General features: G+C 48.5%; 1 protein-coding gene across 5 annotated transcripts in view; it reads right to left on the bottom strand.

Moving 5' to 3' along the window:
* LOC114053425 (forkhead box protein P4) overlaps positions 1-17,314 on the bottom strand; it is a 99,165-nt gene extending 81,851 nt beyond the window's left edge. For 4 of the 5 annotated variants that reach the window (XM_027876465.1, XM_027876468.1, XM_027876467.1 and 1 more), the window contains exon 1: positions 17,230-17,314. The gene's annotated coding sequence lies outside the window, so the exon portion shown is untranslated. Of the gene's footprint in view, positions 1-13,230; positions 13,253-17,229 lie in introns of those variants that run through there. The other variant, XM_027876466.1, reaches the window with a different exon arrangement.
* Between the last annotated feature and the right edge of the window lie 3,583 nt (positions 17,315-20,897).

The raw sequence follows: 20,897 nt of genomic DNA, 5'->3' as shown, positions 1-20,897 counted from the left end.
ATATATCCATAGTACCCACCTTACATGGCTACTGAGAGGCTCAGAGATAATATATATAAAGCACTTTCCTTAAAGGACTCCTGGGAGGGCGGGGTTAGAGCCCTTTGTGATGGGGCTAGAGCACATATCAGTTTATATTTTGAGTTTCCTGTTTACAAGCTACACCTCTACTCTAAGTCCCACCCACCCCCAGGTAAAAGTAGGAACCAGGAGAAACGAATATGAAAACACACAACACCCTAGCACAGTGCATGGCACACTGTAATTGCTTAATAAATGCTTGTTGATTGATTGACAGTTTACAAAGAGCTCTTAGGATCACAGATCTAGAGCTGGCCTCAGAGGCTATTTGTCCATCCTCTTCATTTTATAGATGGGGCAACTGAGGCCTAGGGAGTGACTTGCCCAAGGTCATTCTGGTAGTAAGTGGCAGAGTCTGGATCTGAACCCAGGTCCTATGACTACAATTTCAATACTCTTTCTATCATATCATGTATTGAGGAACCTTCTTCTCACAATCCTGTGAGGTAGGTGCTTAGTCCATTTTACAAATGAGGAATTAAATGACTTGCCTAAAGTTACATTGCTAGTAGATGCCAAAACCACAGGCTAAGAGATGTTGAACCAGAGTCTCCTGACCGACCTTCCAACAAGTACTCTTTCTGAGGGGTTAAACATACTGATACTTCACCCAGTATACCTCAACAGACACTGGAGGGTGGAGATAGGGGGAATGAGGTCCTTTGAGAGCTAGCTGTCCTTACAACCCTGCTCTGGTTCAGACACACAAGGGCCCTGGAGGAATTTCCTTTTGTACCATTTTTCCTCTTCTCCTTCTCCTCCCCAGCACCTAGTCTTTGGTGCCTTGGAAACTAGCTATTATCTGGTGAACATTCAGTACAGAAGGGGCTAAGCTTGAGGGCTTCAGAAGGGGAAGGCTGGGCCAAGGTCTTTGGGAGCTGCTAAGAAATGGAAATGGCATCAGGGATGGAGATGGGGTGTGTGTCTTAGATTGCAGGGTCCACTTAAGAGCAGCTCTTATTGGCCTTTACATACCCCTTTGTAAAATCCAGGGAAACAAGAAGATAAATCAAACAAGGGAGTCAGATTAAGTGTATGGGGGAATGAAGAAGAAAGAGCCATAGCTCTTCTCAAGCTCCCAAACTAAGAGAATCCATACTCCCCTCCCCACATTTGTTTATGCTGGTAACCTCTTTCGAACTTGCAGTTTCCCCAAAAGAGGAGTATGACCTTCACTCTCATTGCATGAGGCTCTAGTGCCCCTGAGATTCAACCTGACAGTCCCTGGGGCCTCAAATGCCAGCGATAGGCATGCTAAGAAATCTCCCTCATCTTTGCTTTGCTCCTCTCTCTTTTCCTGTTTGAGAAGCTAAAGCAAATGATTATGTTGGTTGGAATGAGAGCTGCTTTGCCTCTGTCTGTGCTTATTCAATTGTCACTCTGAGCCTTCCCCTTGTCCCTCTCATAATGCACTCAACACCGGAGACCCTTACTTCTCCTTGGGGACCAGTCAGTCTGTCAAAGCTTGACTGATCCCACAATGAACACAGCATCATAGATTTAGAATCATAAGGGACCTCAGAGGTCATCTGGTACAACCTCCTCATTTTATGGACAAGAAAAGCAAGGCTTGGAAGGGTTAAAGAACTTGTCCATTATCACATAGGTACTAAATGGCAGAGCTGGGATTCCAAACCAGGTCTTCTAGTTCTAGACCTGCCATTCGTCTCTATGCACCATGCTCTTTCCCCAAAATAGTAATAACCCCCCTGCATTTGTATCTAGCATTTTTAAACTTTTCCGACTGTTCTTATATCTGCTATCTCATTTGAGCCTTACATGAGCATTTCAGGTTCCATTTCCTTATCTGTAAAATGAGAGTGTTAGACCAGATGACCTCTAAGGTCCAATCTAACTTTAAACCTATGATTCTATGAGCAACCCTATGAGGTTGGCAGAGCAGGTATTATTATCCTTTTTTTAAAGAGAGACACAGTGAGGTCTAGAGAGGTGGTGATTTGTCCAAAATCACACAGTTTATAAATATTCAAGCCTCCTGTGTTACCTGCACAGGGCCACATGTGGTAAAAATTGATTCAGTAGCTCCTACATTGCAGAAGTTTATTGTATAATAAGAGAGCCTGGAAAATCATGTCATCAATGGCGACCTGTAATGATCAAATTATAAAAGTAGGTTGAGGAAGAAGAGTGTAGGAGAGAGATTTGTGGGAGCTAGGTAGAGAATGGGCAGGGAATCAGAGACTTGTTAGAGATGGCTGACTTTGAACTTAGATTTAAGGCCTGGGAGGGATACTATACACCATGGATTAGAAGTGAAAGCTTATTCCAGGTATCTGAGCATAAGCCTGTCGTGCTGCAACTTCCATCCCAGACTCCTCTCTTGATCCTGTGGAAATTCTAGAGAGAGAAAACTTATTAAGTCTTAGACATTCCTCCCTGACTGCTGAAAGGGCTCTCTGGATCCCAATGCACCTCTACTCCTTTGAGGGAACAGTGGCCCTTGGAATGATGGGATGTGCTTGGAGGAGGGTCTATCTGAAGAAGTAGGTCACACCATAGCTCCAAGGACTTCTTTTTAGGCTGAACTCATCAGGAGATGAGTTTAGGAAGGGATCTGGTATCTGTGGGGGGCCAGAGTCATGGATGGAGCTGACTGCCATAGCAGAAAGGGGAGAAATAAAAAGATTACAGTCTCTGATTCTCAAATTACTCAATCAAAAGGTATTTCCCGAGCACCCAATATGTACACAGCACTTCAGAAGGAGTTAGGTAGGGGTACAGAGAAGTGTCTCTTGACCCCCTCTGCCCCTCAAAAAAAAAACTTCACAGTTTAGTTGGAGAGTCAAGACATATACACAGGTAAGGATAGCTAGCAGTACATGCTAGCTGAACCATATATACAAAATCCTAGAATGTCTGGGTTGGAATCCATCCTAGACATTATCTAGACCAGCCTCCTCATTTTCAGATGTAGATGCTGAGATACAGACAAGTGAAATGAGTTGTCTAAAGAAATATAGTGGAAGAGTAGGGACTAAGATCCAGGTCTGCAGTTTCCCAGTCTGGTGCTCTTTCCATTACCCCTATTGGCACAGGTAGTCAATCAATGCTACCCCATCCTTTAAAACCCAGCTCACATGCTACCTCCTCCAATAAGCTCTCCAGGATCCCCTCATTACTAATTACTAATGAAGTAATCACTTCAGATTGTGAACTCGCTGAGGGACTGTCTTTTGCCATTCTTTGTATCCTCAGCACTTAGCACAGTGCTTGGCACATAATAGGTGTTTAATAAATGCTTATTGACTGACTTTCTCCTCCTCCCCTTCGGAGTCCACAAAATGATTTGTTTGATAATGCTCTGGTGCTCCTCAAATGCTATTATGTAGCCATTTCTTAGGGTTTCAGCCCCGTACTGGAATGTGAGCTCCCTGAGGGCAGGAACCAGGTCTCATCTAAATGTGAATTTCCTTTAGCGTTTAGGGGATGGCCAAGCTCAGAGCAGGCAGGTAAATATTCCTTGTGTTGTATTATTATATTAGACTGGAATTCAGAGGATGGAGAGATCATTGTGGACCAGAGAGGTCAGGAAACACTCAGTATATGAGCCTGGACTTGAGTTCCGAAAGGGCTGGTTAAGAGTTAAATGGAGTCAAGAGAGGGAGGAAGAGGAAATGTAGACTGTGGGAATGAAGGAATGTGCAAGGTGTAGACCAGTCTAGATGCCAGTCACTTAGCTGTGGTGTCACCTCTCAAGGAACACCCTAACTTGAAGAATCTTACATCTCTCCTTCCCTGTGCCCTCCCCAGCCCTCCATGCTCTGATTCACCCAGACCAGTGTTACCATTGTGTATTCTACTTCAGGGATGGTGGGGAGCCCCTTGCAAGAATGTCTTTTTGGAATTTCTCCTAGTATCTTCCCTTTCTTTTTCTCACCTCTCTTCATCTGATCAGTTGTTTCTGGCTTCTTCCAACTAGTGGCTAGCCCTCCTCACTTCCCCACATATTGAGGGACACAAACACACACCACCCTTGGCACACGCCATGCAGGCCACATCCCAGACACTCGCCAGACCTTAGCAGGGTAGCTCCCCCTTCACTACTCATTTCCTGCCTTCATCTAGAAAAGAAGAATTAACAAAAAAAAAAGAGAGAGAGAGAGAGAAGAAAGAAAAAGGGGGAAAAAAAGACCCCACTCCATCTCATTAAGAAAGTAAACACAAGAGCCGTCTAAGTGTCTAATTAAGCTTCTAATTAGTCCCTGCTTGTTACTAATGCAAATTAGATTACTCCGCTTAACTACAGCATGTCCACAACACCCTTGTTAATTGCGGCCTTTTGAAATTAAATTACTCCCTAATTAGCATATCAAAGCCATTGATTCGGAGCCAGGAAAGATGAGGGCAGGAGAAGGCGAATGCCAAGTTTGGTTAATCAGAGACCGCTAATAAAATAGTGATGTCTTATGTGGGGGCTGATTTTGGGGGTGCCCTATTGCAAAGTGGTAGGAGAAGCTTAGTTCAGGATCACAGGTGTAGTTTTGAAGTCTGGTTCCTGAAAGGAAGGATAGCACCAGGGAACTCCAGATGGGCACTAGGCAGTGGACAGCTGCAGCTCACCGGGGAGGGGGTCTATCTTGTCATATTAGGCTGTCCACCCATCAGGCCTTGGTTAACATCTTCTCACCTAATTCCTCTTTCTCTAAGGAAAGTTCCTTTTCTAAGGAAAAGAAAGTTGGATGACCCAGGGGAAAGTCCCAGGGGTCAGAAGGCCTGAGTCCTAGTGTTTTCATACTATCTGTATGGCCAAGGCCTCTCCAAGGCTCAGTTTCCTCATCTGCAAAATGGGAGCTATAATACTTTCGCTGCTTATCTTATTGGGTTGTGAGGTTCAAATGTGATAAGGCACATAAGTAGCAGAAAAATGTAAGCTAGTCCCATTATCCATATTATTTAGGGCTCTTGCCTAGGTGTGGCATCTATATTGGCACTGGATTTCAAGTACCAGGCTTATTCTCCCCACCGCCCACTCATTTTCCACCAACTTCCAGAGAAGTCAAAGCCACCTTCACCCACATCTGATGACTGCTCCCCTGTCCTTGTATTTCAGGAGTTTCCCTCTTCCTCCCTCACCTCTGAAAAGTTCTAAGGAAAAAGTTCAGATAGACTGGACTGACAGGCTCTTTTTCCTCTTCTACATCAGCCAGCTCTTGGGCCCCTTTCCGCCTCTCCTGCTGTGGCCCTAAGAACTAGACCCACTCTAGGCATCCATCTCTCCCAGGGCCCCAGAATTCTGTCAGACTACCCTGGGCATAATGCCAGAGGAGTAGGGACATCTCGGGGCATCTCTCACCACCTCCTTGTTCTGGCTAGCACCCAGCACCATACTAAGCACATAGGAGCCATTCAGTATATACTCCATCGGTTGGATTCCAGACCAGGTTTGCTGAGCCTCCAGTCCCTACCCAGGCCTCTTTGCAATAAAGATAAGGGTATTGGGTAGAAGTGAGTGGCGGGCAGGGGCCGTAGAAGAGGAGTTAGGGGAGACCCAGGTTGTTCTGCCTTCATTCTCTGAGTTGAAAATCAGCTTCCCCTGATAAAGTCAGAAATGCTTTTGTTCCTTTAACCTCAAATACCACTCTGCACTTGTCTTAGGCTCATACTATTCTTTCTGGCCCTATGATCACTGCATCTCTTTCTCCTTAATCCATCCTTCATACAGATGCCAAATTAATTTTTCTAAAACACAAATCAGACAATTCCCTTACTCAAAAATACTCACTGGCTCCCTATTGCTGATAGGAAAAAATGCTGATTCCTTGGTCTGGCATTAAAGGCCCTCAAAAAATCTGTCTCCAATCTACCTTTCCTGCCCATTTCACTCCGAATTCTTAACCAAAGAGGACTATGGGCCATTCTGAGAGTTTGTCCTGTCCTCATTTTAGAGATGGTCTCTCTGAGACCAAGGTCTCTTCTATTTTTGTTTTTTATCCCCAGCATCTAGAACAGTGTCTGGCACATAGTAGGTCCTTAATAAATGATTATTGAATTGAGTGAGGGAACTGAGAGCCAGAAAAGGAAATGACTTGCCCAAGGTCACACAGCTTGTGCCAGAGACAGGACTAGAGACAAGTTCTAAATTCCAGATCCAGGGTGTTATCTGCATCCCAGTGGCCAGCCCCACTCCAGCTCCAGCTGTTCCATTCACCAAGAAATGGGCTGGGAATGACCTGAAAGGTTCAATTCTGTTGGCCTCCTTGGGGGTGGGGGGTGACCCACCTTGTGAGCGTGGGTGGAGATATTGGATCTTCTTTCCCTGCCACTCCTTTCTCTTGTCAGGAGTTGGGACAGGAGTCGAGGGGCAGCTACCTGAGTTCCTCCATAAAGCAGGGGCACAGCCGGTGATAGCCAGAGATTTTTGATGAGGGATTTTTATTTATTTATTTAAGTGGGAAATAAACATGGGACAAGTGAGAAGGGAAAGCAGAGGCAGAGACACTGAGAGGCAGAGATGTGCAGTGGGAGAGGTGGACAGCCCTGCAGCAGCCTGGCAGGAGCTGCTGGCATCAGGAAGTCTGATTCCGTTGGTTTTATTTTAGGAGATGAGTGAAATTAAAAGAGAGAGAAAGAGAAATGAAGTGGGGGTGGGAGGAGATGAGCAGAGGGAGGGGGAACTCTGGTGTCCCATAGAGGAGTATGTATGTGGGGGGAGACAAGATGGCAGTGAACAAGGGCCCAGCTGCTCTCCCCCCACCCTCCCGCCCCCGCCGCACTGAGCTCTCTCCCAACGAGATTCAATTAATTGATAAGAAGAGGCATCAAATTAATTTCTCGAGGATGTGAGATTCTGATGAAGGGAAATCTCCTCGATGGGAATCAGAGTGGAAGGGGAGGGAGGAGGAGGGGGCACAGCCCTTTCTAATCAGGCTCCAGCTACTTAATTGGGAGGGGGGGTCCTACTCTCTCCTAGACCTCATTGTCCCCCACCCACACTGCACCTTGGGAGAAATTGAAGCCTATGATTGGACACACTGTGGGGTTAGGGTTCTAGACATGTCAGAGAAGCAGTACTCTTCCTCCTGCCTGCGCCATCTTCCCCTCTATTTCCTCAAGAAATTAGGAGGGCCGTGGTCTAGGAGAAAGAATGGGCCAATAGATGAGGCTGGCTATTTCCTGCTGTGATTTGGGCAAAGCAGCCTGTTGTACTTGTGTGTGTGTGTGTGTGTGTGTGTGTGTGTGTGTGTGTTCCCATAGTTTGTAGGTTCTGGGGGATACACTCTACACTTCCAGAGGGCATAAAGGTCTACAAGGCATTTGTTCTAGGTAGATAATGCAATTAATTTAGTTTTATGAGATCTGTTAGGAGATGAGACCAACCTTCTCATTTTACAGATGAAGACATTGAGGTGTAAAGGTGAGTGACTTGCCCAAAGTCACACAGGTTAATGAATGGCAGTGCTGAGATTCAAACCTAGGCCTTCTAACTCCAAAACCAAATGTTCTTTTCTCTCCATGTTGCCTCCTGCCTGAATACATTGATTTGGGAGTATAGCACATTTTGTATGCTTTACCGTGTGCTCAGATAGCACCCAGAGCCCTTATTTCCCTAGTCTCCAATTGCCTCCTCGAATTCTCCATCACTTGTGAACAGGTCAAGGGGGTATAGATTCCTATGGATTGGGGGAAGGGTGGGAGGAATGGCCTCTCCACAGTATAAAGGGCATCCCTAGTCCTAAGGGTTTCTTTATAAGGACTGAAAGGATAAACCTCCATGACAAGCCCTCATCTACTTTCCTCCCCCTTCCTTTTCCTTCCTCAGTTCCAGGCAGATACTCTGAGAAAGATGGGAGCCTAGGTCCTGTTCTACAGGAGCTTCAACTCTGAGAGATCAAGCGCTTACCAACCACTAGACACCTCAGATCAGTAGATTCAACCCCCTCATCTTACAGATGGAATAACTGACATCCAAGGAATAACTTGTTCAAGGTCAAACAGATAATAAATAAAGATTTGAATTGAGGTCGTCTAACTCCAGATCCAGGGAATCTTCTTTCTAATATACCATACTGCCACCCAAGTAAAACATTTACCTAGAGCAAAGAGGCTTGGCTGGTTAGTGTGAGGAGTGAGACTTAGGAAGCCTTTTCTCTGGATATTTTGAGAGACAGATTCCTGAAGGAGGTTACATTCTCAGACTTATAAATTTCAGGCCCCAGGGCACGGGAGAAGCAGTGTGGTCCAATGGAGAGGGTGTGAGATTCAGAATCTGGGAATCTGGGTTCAGATCCTGACCCTACCAATTGCTGCCCACGTGACTTTGTTCATATCATTTCCTCTTCTCTGGGCTTCAGTTTCCTCCTCTAGAAAGTGAGGGGTTTGAATGAGATCTATCTTCAAAGTCTCTTCTAACTCTAAACCCCCTGATTGTATTTCCTGGCACTGCTGGGAGTGCTTCAGCCTTCAGGCTTCAGCTTTTAGTGACAAACCAATGAGTCCTCATTAAAAACTTGGATGCCCTCTTCAAGTTAGGGTGCTCATTCTGTTTCTCCCCTAACCTGTCCTTGCCCAACCCTCCTGGCAAACCATGATGTCCCCACTCCCCTTTCTGGGGTTGGATTCATTTCAGGGATGATGCTACCTGTTCTGGTACTGGGAAACATCAGGCAGCCTCTCTGGTCCAACAAGGCTCCCTAAAGGATAGAAGTCAATAGGCTGAAGAGTACATCCCAGAGCCCCCAGGTAGGAGCCCCTTACCAAAAATACTCAGAGAAGAAGAAAGGAAAGGAAAAAGTGAGAGAAGGCCCTTTCTGATCTCCTTTTGTCTACCCACCCCCAGTCTGAACACTAAAACCAGGTGAAATAGTTGGGGAGGAAACAAAGGGGGGAAAAGCTGTCAGGGCTCATCCTGCAGACAAAATAGGAATGGGGTAGTAGCTGAAGACCCTTGAGGATCCCCAATAATAAAAACTCATATATTCACAGCAATTTAAGGTCTATAAAGCATTTTCCTGACAATTTTGTGAAAAAGTTAGGGTTCTACATTTGCTTCCAGCTGTAAATCCTATGATCCTCACTCTAACTAAGGTGAAACTACTCACATAGGCTCACATGGGCTTACTGGATGCAAGGCAAACCCATTGTTCTCTGCACTACAGCTGCCACACTCACCTCAGAAATCCAGCTCAGGCCCCTCCAGAAAGTGTGAACAATCTACATTTCACTACAGAAGGGTCTGAGTCTAAAAGGGAAATCTATACCATCACACCTTGAGAGATATCACCATTTACTGGGAGAGCTTCTCAGGTCTCAGACCCTAAGGTCTGGAGGGCTTTTCTTTGTTTCTGTGTTCCTCCAGGCTCCTAGCCTTGTGTGTGCCCTGCATGGAATACTGGCTTTTTATTTTGTTTTGTAAATATCTTTTAAGGGAATGGCAGGCAGCATACAGTAGGACTATACAACCCAAGGATCTTGGTTCCAGTCCTGACTGGGCCATTTTCTACCTGTGTGACACTAAGCAAATCACGTCACCTCTCCACCTCAGTTCTCTTATCTTGAAAAAAAAAAAAAAAAAAAGAGGCAGTTGGCCTATATGACCTCTGAGGTCCCTTTCAACTTCAAATCAATGGTGCTCTAAGGTTAGCTGGGGACCTTCACTTTCCTCGGCCAATGGAAAATGGTCTTGTCTTACCTATCCTGCAGATCCCCCACTTACTGGCACCCCCCAACCCTCCCCCCCCCCACTCACTTTGGGAATAATAGAATTTAGAGGTGGAAGGGAGTGAGGAGATCATCTAATTCTACCTTTGGCATGCTTTGAAGTGGAGAGAACCTGCAGCCTACACCCAAGCCCCAACTGTTCCACCAAAGGCACCCCCCCTTCATTTGAATTTAAAATACAAACCCTCCCCTAAAGCTCTTTTCTAACCAAGTCCTAGATAGAGAGGCAGAAATTTGTCACAATCCTTCCCACTGCTCTATCTTCCCTTTCCACCTTCCACCCCACCATGCCCTCCCCCAACACACCCCTACCCCCTCCACCTCTGAGGACACAGAATGGGAGGGAGATCTGCAAGGAGTAAAACAGAGGGGTGGTGAAATATGTAGGCTGAAAACCTTTGGCGAGACTGAGATCTGGCTGACCCAAGTGTGAGATACCAGGCAAGGTGGAGAGAGTGGAGGCTCCACGCAATGGCCCTCAGGGTAGAGCTTGGATAAGACACAGGGTTAAAAGGACTGAGGTCTGAGGTTAGAATGTTCAGACTGTGGCCTGAAGAGTGAGGAGGGGGATTAAAGTGGGGGGAGGGTTAGAGAAAGTTCTCTAGGATTTGGCATTTAGTCCTCTGGATTCCTCCTCTCTCCATCCTGGTCCTGGAAGCCAGTCACAGATTCCTACACCCTTGAGGAAGTGGCCTCTGGGATTAGACCCCTAATATCCTGCAGCAGCTTGGACCTCTGAGTTTGAGGAGGGAGCACAGCGGAACCAGCAGGGACAGCCCAAGAGCTCAGCAAAGATCTGTCATAAGAAGGTGGGAGAACACAGCCATTCAGGGAGCCAGACACTGGAGGGAGAGGGAGTGACAGAGAGGGAAGGAGTGAAGGAGTGAGAGTTAGGGAAAATGTACAGAGCTGAAGGGAAAAGGACCACAGCACAGGGGAGGGCAGAGTGGACAAGAGGGAGCACTGGGTGGCTGAGGAATAAAGGAATCCAGGCTCACCTATAGTTCTGTGGGTCCCCCTCCCCCAGTTCTTCTTCCTGAGCATCTACAGTTCTTCAGGAGGTCTGAACCGACACAAAGTCTATGCATCAGTATGAAAGAAGAGATCTGTCTTTATTCCCCACTCTTTCCCCTCATCTGGGCAGCACCAGGAGATTGGAGGAAGTTGGGGGGGGCGGAGAGGAGGTGATCTCTGGGTAGCCAGACATCCAGGGGTCCGATCAGTTACTGGTTCTGGCCACCCCAGGCTCCCCATTGCCCTTATACTCCCAATTTAGCCCCAAGGAGCATAGTTATTCTATGTCAGTGCAAAGAGGAAGAGAACATGAGACCCCAAAATATCCACATCTGAGGCAGATGTGGGTCGTATCCTCACCCCACTGCCATGCCCAGCATAAGCCCCATAGTTTAGGGTCCCTAAGACAGCATCACAGCAGGAACTCAGAGAGCTCTAATTCTGGACAAGATGAGGTGAAGTCAGGAGGTAGGTTTGAAGTCTGAAGGTTTGCATCTCTTCAGAGGATGAACGTACCCAACACAGAAGAAACATACTTTCTTTTTCTTCCTTCCTCTCTCTGCCTTTATCTAGTGTGGCAAAACTGAGAATCCCAAATTGGCCAAACTCATTTGATATTTTTGTGTACACGGGCATCTGTCTGTCCTTTTGAAGAGAGATGGTGGCATGCGGTGGTGGGAAGGGGATAGTGATTTCCACCTTCCTCCACTGGCTACCTCTAACCATTCCCATCTGGCTCCTAGAAGGGAACTGAAAGGAATGGAGTGGAGAGAGGACAGGGAAAGAGAGAGAGGAGAGGAGAGGAGAACTGGACCTTGTTTAGTCTCTCTTTTACAATGGCGGGGGGGGGGGGGGGGGGGGGGGGGGTGTGGGGTGGTTTTTGAGGGGGGGGGGGGGGGGGGGCGGGGAGGGGAAGGAACTGTAGTTTAATTCGGGGTGTGAGGGTAAAGGAGTTGATGATGGTTATGGAGAGATAGGAAACCATTTTCCAGATGGGGAAAGTGAAGCCCAGAGACGTCCAGTGTCTTGCTCAAGGTCACACATGTAGTAAACGGCAGAACCAGGATTCAAGTCTGCATCCTCTCATTACAGTCCAGTGCTTTTTTTTTTTCCAGGCCAAAAGTTTGATTACTGAACCAGCCACCCATTGTCTGGAAATTACACAAGGCACACACCCATCATAGCAAGAGAAAAGGCCCAAATACTAAGACATAGGAATACTAAGAGTGGAGATTCCTTGAAGTAGTCTTCTTTATTGCCTCATACAACTCCTAACTTTCCAAGATCCCAGCTGATGCTGTCTCCTTTTAAAGACCTGACTATTTAGGCAGGTAAGTTTCAGAAAGAGAGGGGAAGGGAGGGAGGAGGAGAGTTTGTTTGACAAATCCTTGCAATAGAACTCTCCTCTTCATCCAGGGTAAAAGCAGACAGGAGGAGATAACTAACTGCATTCCCATTAACTAATCCCTCCTATACACACCTTCCATTCATCTACTCACAAAGAGCTTGAGTCCTTATAGTCACAATTTTATGTGTCCAGAAGTCTCACTAGCCCTTGTTTTCTCCTCTTTCCATGGTCACCTCCTGCCCTGAAGGTCTTAGACCAACTGGACTCCTACTGTAGCTCTCATCCACCTGAATTTAACTTATATTTATGAAGCTATGTGCCTAGAATGTGCTGTTAGATAATAATCTGCAGAGGTTATGAGAGGTGTAGAAGAATCACAGAACCACTGAATGTCAAGCTGAAGGGGAGAAGAGGTGGGGGGGGAACCCTGAAACACAGAATATTAGAACAAAGTTGGTAGAATATCTGATTTAAGGGATCTCAGAAAATAGAATGTTACAACTCAGAAGCAAAAATATTCGAGCTGGGAGGGATATTGGATGCCATCTTGTCGAATGTCCGTATTCTACAGGTACAGAAACCTGGGCCAGAAAGATCAACTGATTTGCCCAAGGTTACACATTCAGTTAGTGTCACAGCTGGGACTGGAAGTCTGCTTTGGTGCCCAGCTCGATAGAGCATCACAGACAGGGTACTTTCCATGTAGGAGTTTATAATATGGGGTGGAGAGAGAGAGAGACAGAGACAGAGACAGAGAGAGGCAGATAGAGAGACAGAGACAAAGAGAGGCAGAGACAGAGACAGAGAGAGAAGGCACACAAATGAAATATCGGAGTAACAATTCACAGGATCATAATAGATTCTGAGCTGGAAAGAACTTTGTAATCAATGAATTAGCAAGCATTTATTAAGCACCTACTATGTGTCAAGCATTGTGTCAGATGCTAGTAGACTCCATGCCTCACCCCACCCCCCACCTAACGGGGCTTGCTCATGATCACACAGGCAATAAATGGGAGAGGCAGGATCCGAACTAATGTCCTACAGCTCCCATTTCAGCAGGCTCTTTCCACTCATACACAATTCCAAAATAGGATTAGAGCTTTTACCTAAGTGGAATGTGTAGGGTGAAGTCAGTCTGGGAAGGCCTCTTGGAAGAGCTGAATCTTGAACACCTCACCTCCTCTCCAACCCAAATCTCTCTCATCCAAGCTTACAGATTTTTAAGGGTAGATAGTGAATACGATGGACCTAACAGAAGACGAATAGGGATTGGCACTGAACAAAAAGAATACCCTATACATTTTGCCATACTCCTCAGTCATAAGGTAGAAGCTTCACATAAGTCCATAGAGGAGCTTTCTGGATCAAAAGCAGCTCCGGCCTAGAGGACTTTTTTTGGGGGGGGTTGGTATTAGGGTGAAAGGACTACTCTTCCACTGTGCACACTTCACCAGGTATGACCTGAAGCAAGGCCCTTACTTCTTTAAGCCTAGGCCAGTAATGTCCTGAGACCCGTGGGGGAATTGAAATGTTTTGCGGGTGGGATGAAGGAGAAAGGACTGACATGACCAGCTCCATTTTAACTTTGCAGGGGGTTGTTGGGGAGTAGAGGCAAGGCAGCCCGGATGCAAGTTGGCTCCCGCCCATGGGCGTTTCCCCTTCCCAATGCCAGGCTCTCTCAGCCTGCAGGGCTCAAGGGTTCCCCAGTCCTTCAGCTCCCGAGATAAACATCTGGGACGTTTGAAAAAAAAAAAGTTAAAAAAAAACGTTTGGTTAAAAAAAAAATCCCTGGGGTCGACGCCAGGAAAGAAGGTGCTATCTGTTCTCTTTTCCCTAAGGTGCCCCCCCCCCCCGCTCCCACCCGCCCCTCCATCCCCTTCTCAAGGCAGTGGAGGAACTTGGGGGGGGGGGGGTTGGCAATGAGTGCTGGTGGGGTGGGGCATGAGGAAGACGGGAGCAGGGACTTGTCAAGGCGGAACTCTCCTGAACTAAGCTCTTCTTTCCGAATCCTAAAAGTGCATATATTTGAAGATGGGGGGAGGGTTGAAAGCGTGTGTAGGGGAAACAATAAGATACCTGCATTGTCATCCTGACCCGAGACCCACAGTGGGCTGGAGTGTGAGTTCGAAGATGAAAAAGACAGAGATCCAGAGACAGATTTTCAAGAAACTGAGGGGAGAAAGGGACTGAGGCAGCGCAGGAGAAAAAGCTGCCAAGGGAACGAGTTTACTTCCTTCTGCGTCTGGGGGTGTCTCTTGAAAGGTGACAAAAGATTCTCTTGGCCTGCAGCAGCAAAATTTCAAAACTTTGTTTTTCAACTTAAAAACAACGAAAACCTTCACATCCTCTCAAAACAGCTTCCTTCTGTGGAGGGAGTAGGAGAAGACCTGCAGTATTTGTGGGACAAAAAGCCAGGACGGTTGAGATGCGGGCCATCGGGTGCTGAAGTAGGCGCTGACATTCCGCCAAGACCCAGGGTGAGTAGGCTTCTGCAACCTCCGAGAATAGCCACATCCCAATACCTCGGCCTGCCCATACTCGCTGCATCCCGGGCCTTTGGGTGGCGCTTGACCCCAAGCAGGAGAAGAAAGTTAGAGAGACCCAAGAAAAGAGCTGGAGCTGGAAGACTTAACAGGCGCTTCCCCTGAAGTTCTGATATCCCCACTGCAGTCCAGAGAAGTCAATATGTGTAGACTCAGTATGGCCCCAGGGCTCCCAGCAGAGCTGCAGGGTCATGGGGAACAATTTCTTCGGAATCCCCAGGATGAAAGTGAACTTCGGGTGACTTAATATCCCGAGTAATTGTTTCAATTTTCTGGGTTTGGCTTTGGCTGGAGGAACCGGGTCGAAACTCCCAGTCCTCTTCTCTATAAAAATAAAGCTCCTGCCGCTGTGGCCCAAAGTGGTGTTTCCGAGTCTGACTCTTGGGACTAGCTAGGAGCATTCCTGACTTCAGTCTTCCTCCGAAGGTTCAGAAATACAAATGCTAGGAAAGGATTCACCTCCAGGCTAAAGGAGCCTTAGCCTGTCCCCAGATGGAATGTATTTGTTTATTTATTTATTTGTCGGGGTGAAAAAAAAAATCGGCCTGGTCAGACCGAAGGAATCAAAAACTTGGAGGATGATCCTTAAATAAGGCAAAAACCCGCATTGGCCAAAAGAGCATTTTTCTCGAATCCTCTCTGGATAGTAATCTCAGTTCTCTCCTTCTTCAACTGGGGTGGGGGGGGGAGGGGGGAAAGACCTGATGTCTCTCATCCTTTTTCTTCCCTTTATTTTCCCATCATTCCATACTGGGTCCCCTCAGTTGGTCCCCCTCTCTAGATGCGGAAAGTTGTTAGGGAAATTCGTCGGGTTCAGCTATGGCTGCTGGACTGGCAGGCAGCCACTTCGATAGCACCCGGTTACATCGCAGTATTTTCGATGGCGACATGGGTTTGAAAATGGGGGACAAGGGGGTCATATGTAGGTGGGGAAAAGATGAGAAAGAGCTGGGAGGGGAAAGGGGGTTTCTTTGGTCAGATGCTGGGGAGGGTGTCACCATTTTGCCCTCTCTGCCTCATCCCCCCTCCCATTTCACTCACTCTCACAATGTCCCAGGGGGGTCCTCTCATCTTCACACGAGAGGAATGGGAAGATGGAGCATCCCCGAAGCTCAGAATCCGCTTCGGACGAAATGACAAACTTTCGGGGGTCGGGGAAGAGGTCGAGGTACAGAGAGGACTGAGAAATAGGAAGAAGGGGAATTGTTAGACACTTGTTAGGTAGGTTAGGTACCTGACCCCGGATGGACGCTCTCAAACGCCCAACATCCTCACACCCCAGTCCGGGACCTGGCGAAGCCTAAGTTTGCTGTTAGTTTCTCTGACATAGGGCTTAAGGGAGACAGGATAAGAGACGTGAAGACTTCATAGTGGAGGGCACTACTTGGAATCGAGAGGCAGGAGGCTGTAGCCCAAGGCAACAGGTAGGTGGGGGGGGGCTGTCTTGTTCTCCCCCCCCACACACACACCATAATACTCCTCCCTGCTAGGATTCCGGTCTGGCAACTGTCCCCGTTGGTCTAGCTCCCGGCAAAGCCCCCCTTGCCTCTCTCCACCAACCTGGTAAGGGGGCATCATGGATAAGGGCGTTTGGAGCCAGAGGATCAGTTGGACAGCTCAGTCCCTCCCTTCAAACCCATCAGAGGGACCTCCCTAACTGGAGACTCCCAGGTCTTTGGGAAGTTTTTCCTTTCCATCTCTGCCCCAACTAGGAGATTGATTCAGAGTACAGGGTGGGGGTGGAGGAACGACTTAAGACCGTACACTATCCATAGATGCATGGGAATCCATTTTTCCTGAGTTTTGGACTTAGTAAGACCAGATCCCTTTCTTAAAGAAACTTGAGCGGCTCCTGGCTGGAGGTTGCATTACAAACCCCACATCACAGCTCTGCCCTATAGGGAGAGTCCGGCACAGACCGGGTGGGGTGGGGGGCTAGGGAGGAGGGGGAGGACGGAATAGGCCCCTGTATTTCACTCTCCCTTCAGTCCAGCAAAGTCTCAGCCGGGAAGTTGTCTTTGTCTGACTCCCGGCTCCAGGGGGGTCCGCTTCCCACCCCCCCACTCCACTAACCCAGCCCTGGAGGAGGCGGGGCTGATGCCTTGGCATCCTGGTGGTGGTGGGGGTGTTAAGGGGGGGATCTACCAGGGTGGAGATGGGGTGGGGGCGGGATAATTAGCCTCTTTCCCGGGATGGGGGGTTGCTACTCCAATGGTTCCCCGCCCCCACTGACCGGCTGCCCCCACCTGTTCCCTCTACAACGCTAGGACTAGGCTCGGTCTGGGGGGGGAGCGGCAGGAAAGGGGGTGCTAGGATAAGGGGATGCCGGTCTCTGCGCAGTGTGGTCATTGCCCAGCAAAGCACCCCATCTCAAGATTAAAAAAAAAAAGTCAGCACGAAGCCCGGCCCAGTTCCGTCTCCCGGCAGTTTGCAAACACAAAGTGAGTGGTGAGTGAGCGAGCGAGCGAGCGCGAGCTTCTTGCTCCCTGCCCACTCCGCCCCCCGGACCCCGCGGCCCCCACCGCCCCACCTCCTGCCCCCCACCCGGGCCCCAGCAAGTACCTGTCCGGGCCGAGGCTCCACTCTGGGTTTCGGATCCCTCAGCCCGCCCGGGGCATGGGGCTCTCGCTTCGGCCGCTGCCCCGGCCCTGCCGCCGCTGCCTCCTGCTCCTGCTCCTGCTCTGGCTCCGGCTCCGGCTCCGGCTCCGCCGCTTCCCCCTCCCCCCGGGGCAGCCCCTCTTGGCTCTAGGCTCAGGCGCCCGGCGCCCTAACCCCTCTGGGGCATCGCACTGTGAGGGGCGGCTCCTGCTCGGGATCGGGTTTGGGCTTGAGCTCCGGCTCCTTGCTCCCTGCTCCGCTCGCTCGCCTCTTCTCCTTCTCGCGTCCTCCGCTCCTCTCGGCTCCTCCGGACCCCGGCGTCCCCGCCCCCGGCCCAGCCCTTGTTCCGGCCCCGGCTCCTCCCCGCCTCCGCTGCCGCCTCCGCCGCGCCCTCCCGGGGCTCGGAGCGGGAGGGGGGGGCTCCGTCCTGGGCCGTCCGGCGGCGCTGTCCAGTGCAGAGGGGCAGGCGGCTCGGGACTCCGGGCTAGGGGCTGCGAGTGAGTGACTGCGAGAGGGAGGGGGCGGGGGCAGGAGGTGGAGGAGGTGGAGGAGGTGGAGGAGGTGGAGGAGGAGGAGGAGGAGGAGGAGGAGGAGGGAGGAGGGAGGGGGGAGGGAGGGAGCAAACCAGGGAGGGAGAGAGGGAGAAAGGGAGGGAGACAGGCTGGGAGGGAGGGAAGAAGGGGGGAGACTAACTTCCAGCGCTACCATAATTCATCTAAAACAGGTGCAGCCGCTTTCACTCCTACTGAAATAGCCGCGGGAGAGGAAAGACTGGAGAGCAAAGGTTTTTGGGGAGGGAGAATGGAAAGCCGAGAGAGAGGGAGGAGAACTTGGGGTACGGGTCTGGAAGATTCTTGGACCAGAAGGAGAACGTGGGATACTTTGGCACAGCCTCTTTCTACTCCGATTCTTTTTTGGGCTCTATACTCTCCCCCCCTCTGCGCCCCCCCCCCGCGACTGCCTACCACCTCAAGCTAACCTCGGGGTGCATGTTCTAACTCAGCCTCCCTTAGTTCACTGCTGATTGGCCATCGTATTCGCCTTAGAGCTCGAGCGGCTGTCCAGCGCAGCCCCCAGCCTCTAAGCAACCCCCCTCCCAGCCCCATTAGATCCAAAAGGTGGGGGTCGGGAATGGGAGGTGTGGAGTGAGCTTCCGTGTGGTTAAGACGCCCTAAACCCCGACACCACTGACTTCGCGATCTCTCCAGGCGCGCTCCGAAGCTACAGCTCAGAGGCTGCTGCATTTCAGGGCGTTTTCTTGGAGAGGAGTTTGGGTAACCAGCTTTGAAATACACAGGGGAACCGGTCAGTGGATAGTTCTACCCGATTAAAGAGAAGTGAGAACTACAGGAAATTACCCAGTTAATTTGCTTTTAGAACAGCCGGGGGCGAGGTGGGGGGGAGGTTAGGGTGGGAGCTGGGGAGAACTATTTCTGTGTATAGGTGCTGAAAAAAACTCAGTTGAACTGTCTGGTTGTATGTGGGGAAGGGAGGGGAAACACCCCATTCGGACCCGGAAAGAAGGTCAGGGTTGGAATTGAAATTCTTCTGGTAGATTGGAGGTGGCGGACGGAAAGGGGAGGGGAGGTAGGGTTGAGGGAGGGAGCAGTCCTTTACTTTTTCGCATAAATGATCAATCCAGTTACATTGGACCATTTTTCTCTTTCTAACACGGCACTCCAATCTCCTGTCGCCTCACTTTTGCATCAGCTGTCCCTCATGTCTGGAATGTACTGTCTTCTCATTCCACATCTTAGAATTTCTAGTTTCCTTCACAGCTCAAGCACCACCATTCCTGATTGTCCCAGCGGCTAATATCTCCCCTTCCTTTAACATATGTATTTTATGTGTATTTTGTATAAGAGTCAGCATAACAAACAGTAGAGCCTACAGGCTCTGGGGAAGTCATTTAACTCCCCCTAGCCCAGATCACCTTTCAAAGACTATAGGTTGGAAAGCAGGTGCCAGCCTGCATTGTTAGATTAGATGAAACTGCTTACTTGAAGCTCTCTACACAGATGTAATCACAAGTCTGGTAAATGTGTGTGTATACATATATATGTATATGTATAATTGTCTGTATATATATAATATTTTATCTGTATACTTATATATGTTCAACATGTATTCTTCTAAAGAATGTAAACTCTTTGAGGCACTGTGTATGTGTGTGTATATATGTGTGTGTGTCCCCAGAGCCTCAGCACAGTGCCTGGCACATAGCTGTTGTTATTCAGTAGTGTCCGATTCTTTGTGACCCTATTTGGTATTTTTTTGGCAGAGATACAGGAGTGGTTTGCCATTTCCTTCTCCAGCTCATTTTACAGATGAGGCAAACAGGATTAAGTGACTTGCCCAGGGTCACACAGTATGTGTCTGAGGTTGGATTTAAACTCAGGAAGAGGACTTCTTGACTCCAGTCCTGGCACTCTGTCCACTATGCCACTAAGCTGCCCTATACCACCTAGCTAGGCATAGTAGGCAATTAATCAACGCATGTCGATTGCATGGAAGGGACCTTAGAGATAATGTAGTACTTCTCTCTCCCTTCACAGAATAGGAAACTAAGGCCAATGTGACTTGCTCAAGGTCACACAAATGGTAGAGTGGAATAAAAGGTATTAGAACCAAGGTGTCCTGGCCTCAAATCTTTGGGCTTCCCACTATAATATACTGCTTCTTTCCCCTGAGACGTCATTGATGCAGATTTGAGACTTAGTTCTGTTATTTACTAGTGTTTGAGTCTGGGCAAGTTGCTGGATCTTCCTGAGCCTTTCTTTCATTCCCTATAAATTAAGAATGACAATGTACTTGGTTTGGTGGAGAGCAGTGTGTCCATCTAGAAGTCTACATAAATGTGAGCTATTATTATTGCTAAGGAATTCCAAGGCCCTATGTCCATAGTTTAGACAGCCACTAGGAACACTGCAATAGGGAGCCAAGTGCCAACAACCAGGCAGACTAAGCTGTAGGCATTCCCTTGGGGAGCTCACATTCCAGTTCAAATAAGCCAGATGGACCCAGGATTGGGACATGAGGTGATGACCTGGTCCAGATCAGGCTAGGCAGGGAAGTCACACATGTTTAAAAGTCAGAAGGGATCTTGGGCCATCAAGTTAATCCTGTACCTGGCTGAGAATCCTCTCTACAATACCCAGCCTGGGTTTGAAGAGCTCTGTTGAGAGTCAGTCAGCCCATTGGACTTTGGATGGCTTTAATTGTGAGAAAACAAGTGTCCTTTTATGGAGTAGCCTGAATCTGCCTCTCTGCAGCTTCCACCCATAGATCCTTGTTCTGCTTTCTGGGGCCAAGCAGAAAGAATCCTGTCCCTCTCACCATTGACAGCTCTTCAAATACTTGAAGCTAGTCATGGAATGGTGGTTTGCCTGCCCTGCAAATAAATACATACATGACATGTGTGTTTATATAAACACATGCGAACACATGTACATAACTACACCTATAAAGTAACTTATATACATATAGATACACATGTATATGTGTGTGTTATACAACACGTGTTCTCTTTTTTCTGACTAAACCAATGAAAGTTCCTTTCGTTAATCCTTATACATCATGATCTCAAGGTGCTTCCTCATCCTGGTTGCCTTTCCTCCAGATGATCCCCATCT

This window comes from Vombatus ursinus, unplaced genomic scaffold (genome assembly GCF_900497805.2).
Source record: "Vombatus ursinus unplaced genomic scaffold, bare-nosed wombat genome assembly UNPS02014811.1, whole genome shotgun sequence".
NCBI classification, from domain to species: Eukaryota; Metazoa; Chordata; class Mammalia; order Diprotodontia; family Vombatidae; genus Vombatus; species Vombatus ursinus.
The sequence above is the reverse complement of the archived record's forward strand: the minus strand, read 5'-3'. Positions and strand labels throughout refer to the sequence as shown.